General features: G+C 43.7%; 1 protein-coding gene across 1 annotated transcript in view; it reads right to left on the bottom strand.

Moving 5' to 3' along the window:
- LOC137536763 (heparan-alpha-glucosaminide N-acetyltransferase-like) overlaps positions 1 to 12,675 on the bottom strand; it is a 582,763-nt gene that overhangs the window by 317,514 nt on the left and 252,574 nt on the right. The window lies entirely within an intron of this gene.

The following is a 12,675-nucleotide window of genomic DNA, read 5'->3' as shown; positions in this document are numbered from 1 at the left end:
GCCAAAACCTGACCTTGCCCCAGGCGCAACTTGGGGCAACTTGGTCTAGATCCGTCCCTGGTCTCACCTCAGTTTGTGCCTCTTTTGTGTCTCTCTGTGTGACCTCATGTTCCCGTTTCATCTCTTTTCTCCCTATGCCTCTTTTGTCCGCCTCTCTTCCCCCGTGCCCCTTTTTCCCCCTGTGTTACCTCTTGTCCCCATCTGTCTCAGCTAATCCCCCTGCCCTAGCCAGGTATAGGTACCCCCAGTATAGGTATCCAGGCATAGATGCTCTCAGTATAGGTAGCCAGATATAGGTTCCACCAGTATAAGTAGCCAGCTATAGGTGGTGCCCCAGTATAGGTAGCCTGGTGTAGATTCCCCCAGTATAAGTAGCCTGGTATAGCTGGTGCCCCAGTATAGGCCAGCAAGATACAGGTGCCCCAGTATAGGTATTTAACTATAGGTGGTGCCCCGGTATAGGCAGCCTGGTATAGTTGCCCCCGGTATGGGTGGTGCACCAGTATAGGTTAGCTAGGTACAGGTCCCCCCAGTATAGGTAGCAAGCTATAGGAGCCCCAGTATAAGTAGCCAAGTATAGGTGATGCCCCAGTATAGGTAGCCAGGGATAGGTGGTGCCACAGTATAGGTAGCTAGGTATCGGTTGTTCCAGCCCCAGTATAGGTAGGCAGGTATAGGTGGTGGCCCAGTATAGGTAGCCTGTAGCCAGATATAGGTGGTGCCCCAGTATAGAAAGTCCGCTGTAGCACGCTCACTCATCTGCTCTCCACGTTCAAGTACTGATGTCTCTTCTCTCAGTGCCGGAACGCGGTGTGCTGGTTAGTGTGCCACAGGTCCGCAGCCAGCACATGCAGCCCTTCCAGCGCTTTGGGGGGCCCAGGGCCCCCAGAAGCCCTGGGCCCCTCACTGCAGTGTCAGTTGTCCCCCCCGATGGCTGCCCTGAGTATGTGTGTTTTGTCCATTGAATGTTTGTACTTCTAGCAATAAGTCCTGCAGCTTTCTCACTTCTTGAGAGGATGGAGCCATTTTATTTCTCTCTTTAGCTTATCATTTCACTCACATGAGATAGAGAGGGGCACAGGCCTGTATGGGTCAGGTGATTTGTGCTGACAGGGAATGTCAGCACAGATCACCTGACCCAGCCCATCTCTTCCCTCTGCTGGGAAAAGTTTCATAATCATAAGAACCTGCTGCAGTTCTAGCCACAAAGAGTTCATCTCTCAAACACAAGTGTTTGGGGTGACTTTGCTCAGCACTGAGAACCGCTTCCTGGCTGGGGAACCCAACTTTCTTTTACAAAGGAAAGTTATTTGGAACAGCTGCATCAAATATGAAACTATATAAGTAAAAGTGTAGTGCCCTGTTCACCACTTTACCCAAACTGAAAAAAATCTGGGAAAATCAACAGGATTTCAAAATGATAAACAGGAGTCTATCAATCTTTCTCGGAACACTCCTGGAAATGGAAGAGAAGGAAGCAAATTGGAGGAGGGGGGGCCTTGATGAAAGACTGAGGCCCATATGCAATTCACTTTTTCTCCAGAGTTTTCTCCTTGGTGATATTTTCATACACTGTCATAAAATGCTATTTAAACCACCAGCAAGCAAGAAAATGCTCAAAATATTTTTTAAAGTACATCTTCACCAACTTTTTGGTACTTTTTCAGTTGTAAAATGCAGAAATTTAGTTTACAGAGAAGATGAAATTTATCTCCTAGGAGATAACTCAGGTGAAAAAAATAATTGCATATGGGCCTGAATGTCTTAGGGATAATTACAGCATCTAGCTAAGAATGTAAAACATGGCCAACTGATTTAACGCTAAGGGAACAGAAGGGCTGGAGAAGATATCATAAATGCTAGATTGTTGCTTACTATGCCTAGGGAGAATCCAAGCAGCTAGACTACATGACAATTAGGTATGTAACTTTAACCCTTTACTTTTGTATGTCTGTTTATGCGCAAAGCATGTGACTATGTGCAATTGCTGAACTGCTGAAATTTCGCGTAATTAGTGTAATTACGTTTATGGCCGTAAGTACATAATCGTAATGAAGAAGGATTTCGCGAAATTTCACGTAAGCGTAATTTTCGCATTGCAACGGGTATTACGAAATTAATGCGTATGGTCATGCTCCCGAAGCGGAAAAGTTGACGCATGTATCAATGTTAGGTAGCCGCCGACTTTAAGGGTTAATAGCAAAGCCCCCTTAAATACTAAGAGCCTCAAATTTGGAGAATATATTAAGGAGATCAGGAGGAATAAGAGGAAAACATTTTTTTTCAAAAAGACCTTATAGTTTTTGAGAAAATCGATGTTAAAGTTTCAAAGGAAAAATGTAAACATTTAAAAACCCGCCGACTTTAACGGTTAATAGCAAAGCCTGCTTAAAGTTTAGGAACACCAAATTCCCAGGGTATATTAAGGGGATCAGTGGGAATAAGAGGAATTTTTTTTTTTTTAAAAAGACCTTATAGTTTTTGAGAAAATCGATTTTTAAGTTTCAAGGGCGAAAATGTCTTTTAAATGCAGAAAATGTCAGTTTTTTTGCACAGGTAACAATAGTGTATTATTTTCATAGATTCCCCCAAGTGGGAAGAGTTTTACTTACTTCGTTCTGAGTGTGGGAAATATAAAAAAAACCGACGTGGGGTCCCCCCTCCCAGACCTCTTTAACCCCTTGTCCCCCATGCAGGCTGGGATAGCCAGAATGCGGAGCACCGGCCGCGTGGGGCTCCACACCCTGACTATACCAGCCCGCATGGTCCATGGATTGGGGGGTCTCGGAAGTGGAGGGGCAGCCAAGCTTTCCCCTCCCCCTCCGAGCCCTTGTCCAATCCAAGGACAAGGGGCTCTTCTCCACCTCCGATGGGCGGTGGAGGTGGAGGCCGCGATTTCCTGGGGGGGAGGTTCATGGTGGAATCTGGGAGTCCCCTTTAAAAAGGGGTCCCCCAGATGCCCACCCCCCCTCCCAGGAGAAATGAGTATAGAGGTACTTGTACCCCTTACCTTTTAAGAGTTAAAAGTAAATAAACACACAAACACTTAGAAAAAGTATTTTAATTGAACAAAAAACATAACCACGAAAAAAGTCCTTTAATATTCTTAATTAACCATTAATACTTACCTGTCCCTTTAAATAAAGGATCCCTCGAAATAGCCTCGGAAATGTTCTATCAGTTACAATGTAACAAAGTTATCACAATGTAACAACTTTGTTACATTGTAACTACGCCGCACCCGACGTCACTCGCTGCCCCCCGCATACGCATCAGCGCTGCACACATTCCCGACAGAGCTCTGAGCTATATAGCTCAGAGCTCTGAGAAGCATCTTTGTATTTTGGCTCCAAGGAGCCCCATTGGTCCTTAGCAGACCAATGGGGTTCCTTCAAATCAAAAGGAACCCCATTGGTCTGCTAAGGACCAATGGGGCTCCTTGGAGCCAAAATACAAAGATGCTTCTCAGAGCTCTGAGCTATATAGCTCAGAGCTCTGTCGGGTCCGTGCAGGACGCTAAGTCCCCGCAGCTCCCGCTGTCCACCCCACCCACATCTGTCACCCACATGTCACCCACATGTGGGTGACATGTGGGTGACATGTGGGAGAGGCGGGGAGGGCAGCGGGAGCTGCGGGGACTTAGCGTCCTGCACGGACCCGACAGACAAGTACCTCTATACTCATTTCTCCTGGGAGGGGGGGTGGGCATCTGGGGGACCCCTTTTTAAAGCGGACTCCCAGATTCCACCATGAACCTCCCCCCCCAGGAAATCGCGGCCTCCACCTCCACCGCCCATCGGAGGTGGAGAAGAGCCCCTTGTCCTTGGATTGGACAAGGGCTCAGAGGGGGAGGGGAAAGCTTGGCTGCCCCTCCCCTTCCGAGACCCCCCAATCCATGGACCATGCGGGCTGGTATAGTCAGGGTGCGCAGCCCCACGCGGCCGGTGCTCCGCATTCTGGCTATCCCAGCCTGCATGGGGGACAAGGGGTTAAAGAGGTCTGGGAGGGGGGACCCCACGTCGTTTTTTTTTTTAATATTTCCCACACTCAGAACGAAGTAAGTAAAACTCTTCCCACTTGGGGGAATCTATGAAAATAATACACTATTGTTACCTGTGCAAAAAAACTGACATTTTCTGCATTTAAAAGACATTTTCGCCCTTGAAACTTAAAAATCGATTTTCTCAAAAACTATAAGGTCTTTTTGAAAAAAAATGTTCTCCTCTTATTCCCACTGATCCCCTTAATATACCCTGGGAATTTGGTGTTCCTAAACTTTAAGCAGGCTTTGCTATTAACCGTTAAAGTCGGCGGGTTTTTAAATGTTTACATTTTTCCTTTGAAACTTTAACATCGATTTTCTCAAAAACTATAAGGTCTTTTTGAAAAAAAATGTTTTCCTCTTATTCCTCCTGATCTCCTTAATATATTCTCCAAATTTGAGGCTCTTAGCATTTAAGGGGGCTTTGCTATTAACCCTTAAAGTCGGCGGCTTTTTTATATTATACGGAGCGTTACGGTTTAACGCGAAATTACGGTAGCGTTTAATGCGAAATTACGGCATGAACGAAACGCGAAATTACGCGTTGAAAATTATGCTTACGGTATTTTCAATTACGATTTTAATGGCAATTACGCTACTGTAATTTGCATCGTAATCGCAAATTTCGCATGCGTAATTTTAGTAATGCGAAATTACGAAAATTTCAGCTCAACTCTAGGTACAGTGCAAAAACCTTGCATGGATAAAACTTACGGCACTTTATGACACTGCACACAGTGCCCCATTTGCCCTCATTATCTCTCCAATCTTTTTCCTTCCCTGATTTTGGTTTATCTGTTATCACAGCAATATACATAAGCCTTTGGGGCTGCAAACCTATAGACCTCTTCTTCTGCCACTTGGCTGCATCTGAGGAACTCCTTCACGAGCTAAAACGTTGAGTGGTCCTTCTGTACATTTTTTTTAATCTACATATTGCAACATCACCTGTGTTACTGAAGCATCTACTGCAGTGTGACACCATCTGAATGAATCCGGTAAAAATGGTGCGGGAAGGCACCACCAAAATGGTGCCGTGCAATTAGCAGCAATGAACGGTAAGGCTTACCATACATCTGATTTTTATCAGTTAGCGTTTGGCACGGGGGTATTGTAACAATTTGTGCATGCATATCATTGCAGCAATTGCTCAGGTACAGAGGATCACTGTGTAGGAAATACGGAGGTCCAGACAATGTATTTTAAAGTGAATAATAGTGTTTAAAGGGACCCTTAACTAAAAAGGATATGGATTTTTTCTTTAAAAATAATACCAGTTGCCTGACTCTCCTGTTGATCCTGTGTCTGTAATACTTTTAGCCACAGCCCCTCAACAAGCATGCAGATCAGGTGCTCTGAAGTCAGACTGGATTAGCTGCATGCTTGTTTCAGGTGTGTGATTCAGACACTACTGCAGCCCAAGAGATCATCAAGACTGCCAAGCAACTGGTATTGTTTAAAAAGAAATATCTATATCCCTCTCAGTTGAGGTTCCCTTTAACCATTGCCAAACACACGATGCACCACTGAAGCCAGAAGACAATCCTAAGTAACTAACAAATATATACAAGGCAAATGTACAAGCACAAATTCACATGGATATATGTACAGAAACATAATCACACAATCGGCAGGTGAGGATGGACAGACAAGCAGGGGATCAAAAAGAAGAAGACAAATGATACAAATAGCAAGCAAAGAGTTGTCAGAACAGGCAGAAGGTCAATACCAGGGAATCAAATAAGGTACAGGATGCAGGAACGGGCGATCAGACACAAAGGTTTCTGGCAAAATGATCTGGCAGCTCACTTATGTCAGAGGCAAGTTTTAAAAGGGCTGACTGATGGTCATTTGACCATTCCCAATGTCCTGTCCAATAAGTTCCACCTGCAGGTGGGTTGAAGAACTGCATAGTTTGCAACTTAAAAGGGGGACATCTGCTGGTGGACAGTGAAAGTCCATACCAAAAGTCCACAAGCGCTGCCACCAGCAGAATACCAGAAGGTACAGTTCATAACAGGTATAAGGTTAGGCACAGAGGTAGTTAAGTTTAGGCAGCAGGGTGTGTGGTTAAGGATAGACCCCGGGGGTTGATAAGGGTCTGGAATGTAGGGGAAGTGGTTAAGGTTAGCCCAGCAGCGGGGGGGGCAGGTCTTCGGGTCATAGTAAAATATTGGTAAAGATTACCGACATGCACAAACATTGCCCATACTGGTCTCCAGCAGCAGAAGGGTTATCTGTGTGAGACCAGCACAAATGGAAGAGAACAAATCAAGGTTTCATTTTCTAATTATTTTCTGTCATAAAACATTCCACTTCCCCCCCATGAGCTTTGAGAAGCTGCTGTACATAATGAAATGGATTCTGGATTTACGACACTCTTTGAAAAACGTCATATTTTTTCTCTGGGCAGTGTAATTACAATGCAATCAGTTCCCTCTGCACTGCATTCATGAGTTTTCTAAATAAATAAAAAGATTGCTCATTTTAATGTTAAGCATAACTAAGATTTTTTAAAAAAAAAGAAATCACTTAAACATGATGAAAGCATGTACATTTAGTTCTGTGATAATATTCTGTCTTTGTTACATTTAATTAATTTAATATCCAGATGTGTAGCGAGCAGTGAAAACTGGCCAGCATCACTGTTTAAATCCTTTTTAGGGAATATTTTTATAAAGAATAAAAGCCTCGCTGAGAATCCCCTATGAAGAGATGGACTAGTTCAAAATCTGTCACTTCTGTCAGATTTCTACTTCCTACTGTAAGTGACCGCAACATAGGAGAAAAGTAATTGATGGCTCATTTTACTCTGGAAAAAAAAACGTACTTATTTGTATATGTTTGCACATATTTTAAATGTTACAATTTTTCGCTATAGTGCCCCTTTATTGAAATATTATACTGCAGAGTCCGTCGCCTGACTTCAGAGTCCTGGCGGCGTGGGCAGGAAAGCAAGTCCACAACAGAGCTTTTTATAGTAGTCATTGGCCTCGATTCCTAAAGCATTACCTCATGCGGTAATGCTGAAAACAGCAGACTTTACTGACCGAATGTCAATTCATAAAGGCTGTTATCGCCTGAAAACAGCAGACTTTACTGACCGAATGTCAATTCATAAAGGCTGTTATCGCATGAAAAGCTGACATTACCGACCAGGGAGATTAATTACCGACTTGGCTGCAGTTACCGACAACACATGTCAGTAAATATATTGGTAGGTGAACAGAGGCGCCAGAAGGATAAAAGTACATAAAATTTTTAAAAAATTGCTGGGAGGAAGTGGTGGACTCGCCTACGTTAAAGCAGACACCAAGGACTGTAAATATATAGATATACACATTTATTGAAAATACCCCAAAGATGCAACGCGTTTCGCGGGCACAGCCCACTTCTTCAGGCAATAAGCAGGGGATAAACAGCAGCAATTCAGTTATAGCAAGCAGAGCACCTCTGACCTCTAACAGAGGTGCTCTGCTTGCTATAACTGAATTGCTGTTGTTTATCCCCTGCTTATTGCCTGAAGAAGTGGGCTGTGCCCGCGAAACGCGTTGCATCTTTGGGGTATTTTCAATAAATGTGTATATCTATATATTTACAGTCCTTGGTGTCTGCTTTAAGGGAGGCGAGTCCACCACTTCCTCCCAGCAATTTTTTTAAAAATGTTATGTACTTTTATCCTTCTGGCGCCTCTGTTCACCTACCAATATATTTGAGTCCACCCCAGGTGGAGGGGTGATCTACCCCCTTTCTTCCTATCTACAGAGAGCGACTTCTTAATCCTGATTGAGGACAGGTCTAATCTCCTCACCTGCCTAATGAGTGGTTACCTAGGTGGTAACCCGTGTTTGTGAGTATTACCATCTCACTGTTTCATTTATCCAATACATTTTGACATACTACACCATATTGGGCTCTCAATTTCTCTTCAACTTTACATGTCAGTAAATTATCAGCAATTGTCAATTCATAAAGCCTTCAACAAGCGTTAAGCCTGGCGGTAGTTACCGACACCTCTAGTGAGGCGATAACAAGTTACCGACAGCTCTGACAGCTCTGATGAATGCAAAAGTGCAGAGAGCCGAAGTCTGTTTGAGTCACCAGTGGGGAGAGCCAGAGAGCCCTCTGTGTGAATCATTTGAGCAGGGCAAAGAGAGAATCGAGACACTGCTCTACTCTACCGCTCAATGGGCTGCGGTAATTTACCGACCTCCAAGGGCAGCTGGGGAAATCTTTATGAATTAGCACACAGACCGGGAAAATACCGAGTGCGGTATTTTCCCGACAAGATTTTTCTATCGCACTGCTGTTTATGAATCGAGGCCATTATTGCATAACAAGATCTCAACATACAAAAAAAAAAATTTTCATTTATCTGATGATTGACATCACAGAAAAGAAGCCATTAGGACCCCATAATATTGGCCAAAATTCACTAAGATCATGGTGGAGATAATAAGGCAAGAGTAAACTTGCCACCACACAGTGAGAGAGTTATACTATCTCTTCATTCCTTAAGTTACCTCCTCTGTAGTTAAGTTACCGCCTTTAGTTATTTTCACACGCAGATAATTAACAGCCTGTCTAACTTTAGAATTCTGGAGTTATTTTAAGGATTGAAGAGTTAACTTAAAGACAGAAGAGTTATCTTTAGGTTTGCCTGAGGTAAAATGTTTCCTGAATACTACATGCCTTATCACCACGGTGGTAACTCTAGAAATGTTATTAAAGACAGGAGATAAGCTGGAGATAATAAGGCAAGAGAAAACTTACATCCACACAGTGAGAGAGTTATCTCTGAGTCTTCATTCCTTAAAGAGAAACTCCGACCAAGAATTGAACTTTATCCCAATCAGTAGCTGATACCCACTTTTACATGAAAAATATAATGATTTTCACAAACAGACCATCAGGGGGCGCTGTATGACTGATTTTGTGCTGAAACCCCTCCCACAAGAGGCTCTGGTACCGTACGGTACTCTGGGCAAACTGCCACAATGTAACAATGACACACACAGGAAATGGCTGTTTATAGCTGTCTGTTAAAGCCAGAACAGCTACATAATCTGCCCACAGTAACAATGTCACCATGTAATACATGTCAGAATGTGAATCTAGGAGAGGAAAGATTTTACAATGAGCAAACTCTGACTAAATCATGTATACATAATTATTGTAAAAATTAAGCAACTTTTTATATTAAATTATTTTCACTGGAGTTCCTCTTTAAATTACCTCTGTAGTTATTTTCACACGCAGTTGATTACCAGCCTGTCTTTAAGAATTTTGGAGTTATTTTAAAGATTGAAGAGTTAACTTAAAGAGGAACTCCAGTGAAAATAGTGTAATAAAAAAGTGCTTCATTTTTACAATAATTATGTATAAGTGATTTAGTCAGTGTTTGCTCATTGTAAAATCTTTCCTCTCCCCGATTTACATTCTGGCATTTATTACATGGTGACATTTTTACTGTGGGCAGGTTATGTAGCTGCTGCTAGCTGTTGGAGACAGCAGTAAACAGCTATTTCCTGTCTGTGAACCTTGTTACATTGTGGCAAACTGTCAAAAGTACCGCGGTCCTCAGAGCTTCTTGTGGGAGGGGTTTTACCACAATATCAGTCATACAGCGCCCCCTGATGGTCTATTTGTGAAAAGCAATAGATTTCTCATGTAAAAGGGGGTATCAGCTACTGATTGGGATAAAGTTAAATTCTTGGTTGGAGTTTCGCTTTAAAGACAGAAAAGTTAAATGTAGGTTTGTCTGAGGTAAAATGCTTGCTAAATACTACATGCCTCGTCACCATGGTGATAACTCTAGAAACGTTATTAAAGACAGGAGATAAGCTTAGTGAATTGAGGCCATTGTCAGTTATGTAGCATTTGTATAGAAGATTTTTTTCTCGCAATACTGCAGGTTGGGAAAGTTGTTGCAAGTGCTTTATAGAAATCACCATTTATGTGTATCCAACACAGTATTACAGACATTGTTTTTCCCCCTTTTAATGTTATATATAGCCAACTGAGCTGTACATTTATGATTAAACTAGCATATGAACTTGAGGAACTCGGGAGACTCTAAATAACATCAGCGGTACATAAATATCTACTTGCAGGTTTAATTCCACTATTCATCAAGCTAAGGTTACAGATTAACTCCCAAGCTCAGTAAAATTACATAATAAACCTTCCCCTCTAATAGGCTCTTATGTCCTGCGTTTCACACAGCCTCCCCTCTGCTTCCACCCTCTGTCCTGAGCTGAGCTTCTGCCAGTGCTGAGGTCATCACAAGGTGCGCACTCCTAATATTTCACCAGTGAGTATCGCACAGAAATACTGCGTCCTAGAGAACAGTCTTATGTAAAAGGAAGCACCATTCATTTACCAATATGCCAGCAAATGTAGCAGAGATACCATATTGGTCTTTTCTGAATTTTCAATTTATAGAGAGACCATACGTTGATTTGGAAAGTTATGTGTGTATACACACAAAGGCACCATCAATTACAAAGATGATGTGCAGCCAACAAAAGGCTTTTATACCTCGATGTTAGAGGAAAACCGCACAGCAGGGTTGAAGCACACCGCTTTTTAATATGAGCAAAAAAATTGAAGCAACATTTCAACTTCACCCTTTTTCAAATTAATATCCAAGCTGATTTGCTAGAGTTTGGATACCAAAAGCCAGAAAGTAACGTCACAACACAAGGGTCCCACCCAAGCAGGAAGTGAATCAACATTTGCAAAACAATTAATCTCCAGCAGTGGCGTAGCTAGAAATCATGGAGCCCCATAGCAATTTTTGATTGCAATCACCCTTAAAAAAAACAACCTCCCCCTGCAGCAGTTTTAGGTAGCCAGAGGTGCCCTAAGTATTAAAAAGCCCCCCGCACCCCCACCCCCCCACCCCCGAATTAGGTAGCTCCAGGTACCTTCCAGTATAGGTAGCCAGAAGGACCCCCCAGTATAGGTAGCTGCCAGGGGTACACTCTAGTAGGAGGTGGGCTCCAGTATTGGTAGTCCCCCTAATATAGGTTGCCAGTGTGCTTTCTCACCCCCAAGTTACTATAGGTAGCCAGTGTGCTTTCCTCCCCAACTCCCCCCCCCCCCCCCCTCCCAAGTTAGTATAGGTAGCCGGCGTGCTTTCCCACCCCCTCCCCGCAAAAAGTTCATATAGATAGCCTGCAGTGTGCAACAGAAACCTCACCTCTCTGGGCAGTTTCATCTGAGACCTATTGCTTCCATGTATCGTGTCTCTAAGATGACAGTGCCCCCCCTCGTCACATGACCTGACACAGTGAGACATGATGCATGGAGGTGATAGATGGACGGTGGAGCTGCCCGGAGAGGCGAGTTCTCTGTTGCACTCAGTGCACATGGCACCGACCCTACACAACACTGGGCCTGCCACGGGTCTCCATAAGGCCCGTAGCAGACCCCTATCACCATCACAGCCACACACTATGGGCCACCAGGCCCACCTGGCTACGGGCCCCATAGCAGCTGCTCTCGCTGCTATGATGATGATCCCTACATCAGTGATTCAGTTCTATCCTCTATAATAAAACCGCTGGGTCGAGGTGGGGGACAGGGAGTCGAGCGGTCAGCGTGTGAGCAGGCGGCCGGATGTGCGTCGGGTGAGCGGGCGTCGGTCGTGTGCAGCGGTGGGTGAGCGGGCGGCGGCGGGTGTGCGGGCGCGGGGGGCAGGTTAGCAGGCGGCGGCTGGCAGGCGCGCCCAGGAACACAGACCTAGAGCCAGTTTTTATACGGGCTTAGGTCTACTAGTACCAAAAATAAAAGGCTACTTATCTGAACTGACTATTAACAACCAGCCCATTCTTTTATTAACATCTTTCATTCACTTCTTTCTTACTTCTACTCCATGGCTCAGTTTGCACCATTCCTTGTACATCAGCCGCACTGTGTGATGTGTGATCCTGTGATCTCAGAACTACAGCAGAAAATCCCTCTTCTGTAAACCGTTAGAAATATTTATTTGAATAAGAATCATTCATACATTTGAAACGCCATCTGCTGTCGGCAAATAGTAAATATGAAATATTTCAAAGTGATATTTAGTTTTCCCTGATTACATTTTTTTTTTTTTTCCTGGAATGCATATTAACGAACCTAAAAGATTTAAACACTACACATATATGTATGCATTAAAATAGCCTGCAATAAGAAATTAAAGTGAATCTCTGGTCGCAGAAGTGGGGCATTATTGCTTTACATATGGCCAGACTGACATTCAACAGCTTGTTATTAAGGTAACCACACACAATGCAATAAAATGAACCCATTTTACAGCAATTTGATAAAAAAAAATGGTCGGCAGGATGGGGCAGTGATAGCACAGGGGGCAGTGATAGCACAGGATACAGTGACAGCTAAATCATGGAGTCAGGACAGTAATCCCTCCAGCGTGCCCCGTGCTGCAGAGGCTGTGTGACTGTGACCTCTGAGGGACCTCAGCTCAGCCAGACAGGTATTAAAGTGCAGCAGAAAAGCTGCACACAAAGTAAAGATCAGTGGTGCTGTTCATTTCGATTAATACTGTACCTGTCCACTGTGCCCCGCCGTGGTACATTCATCTTCTGCATTGCGGACGGGCTTCCGGCGTTAAGCACGTGCTG

This window comes from Hyperolius riggenbachi, chromosome 10 (assembly GCF_040937935.1).
Source record: "Hyperolius riggenbachi isolate aHypRig1 chromosome 10, aHypRig1.pri, whole genome shotgun sequence".
In the NCBI taxonomy this organism is placed as follows: Eukaryota; Metazoa; Chordata; class Amphibia; order Anura; family Hyperoliidae; genus Hyperolius; species Hyperolius riggenbachi.
This window is presented reverse-complemented; position numbering and strand designations above follow the sequence as displayed.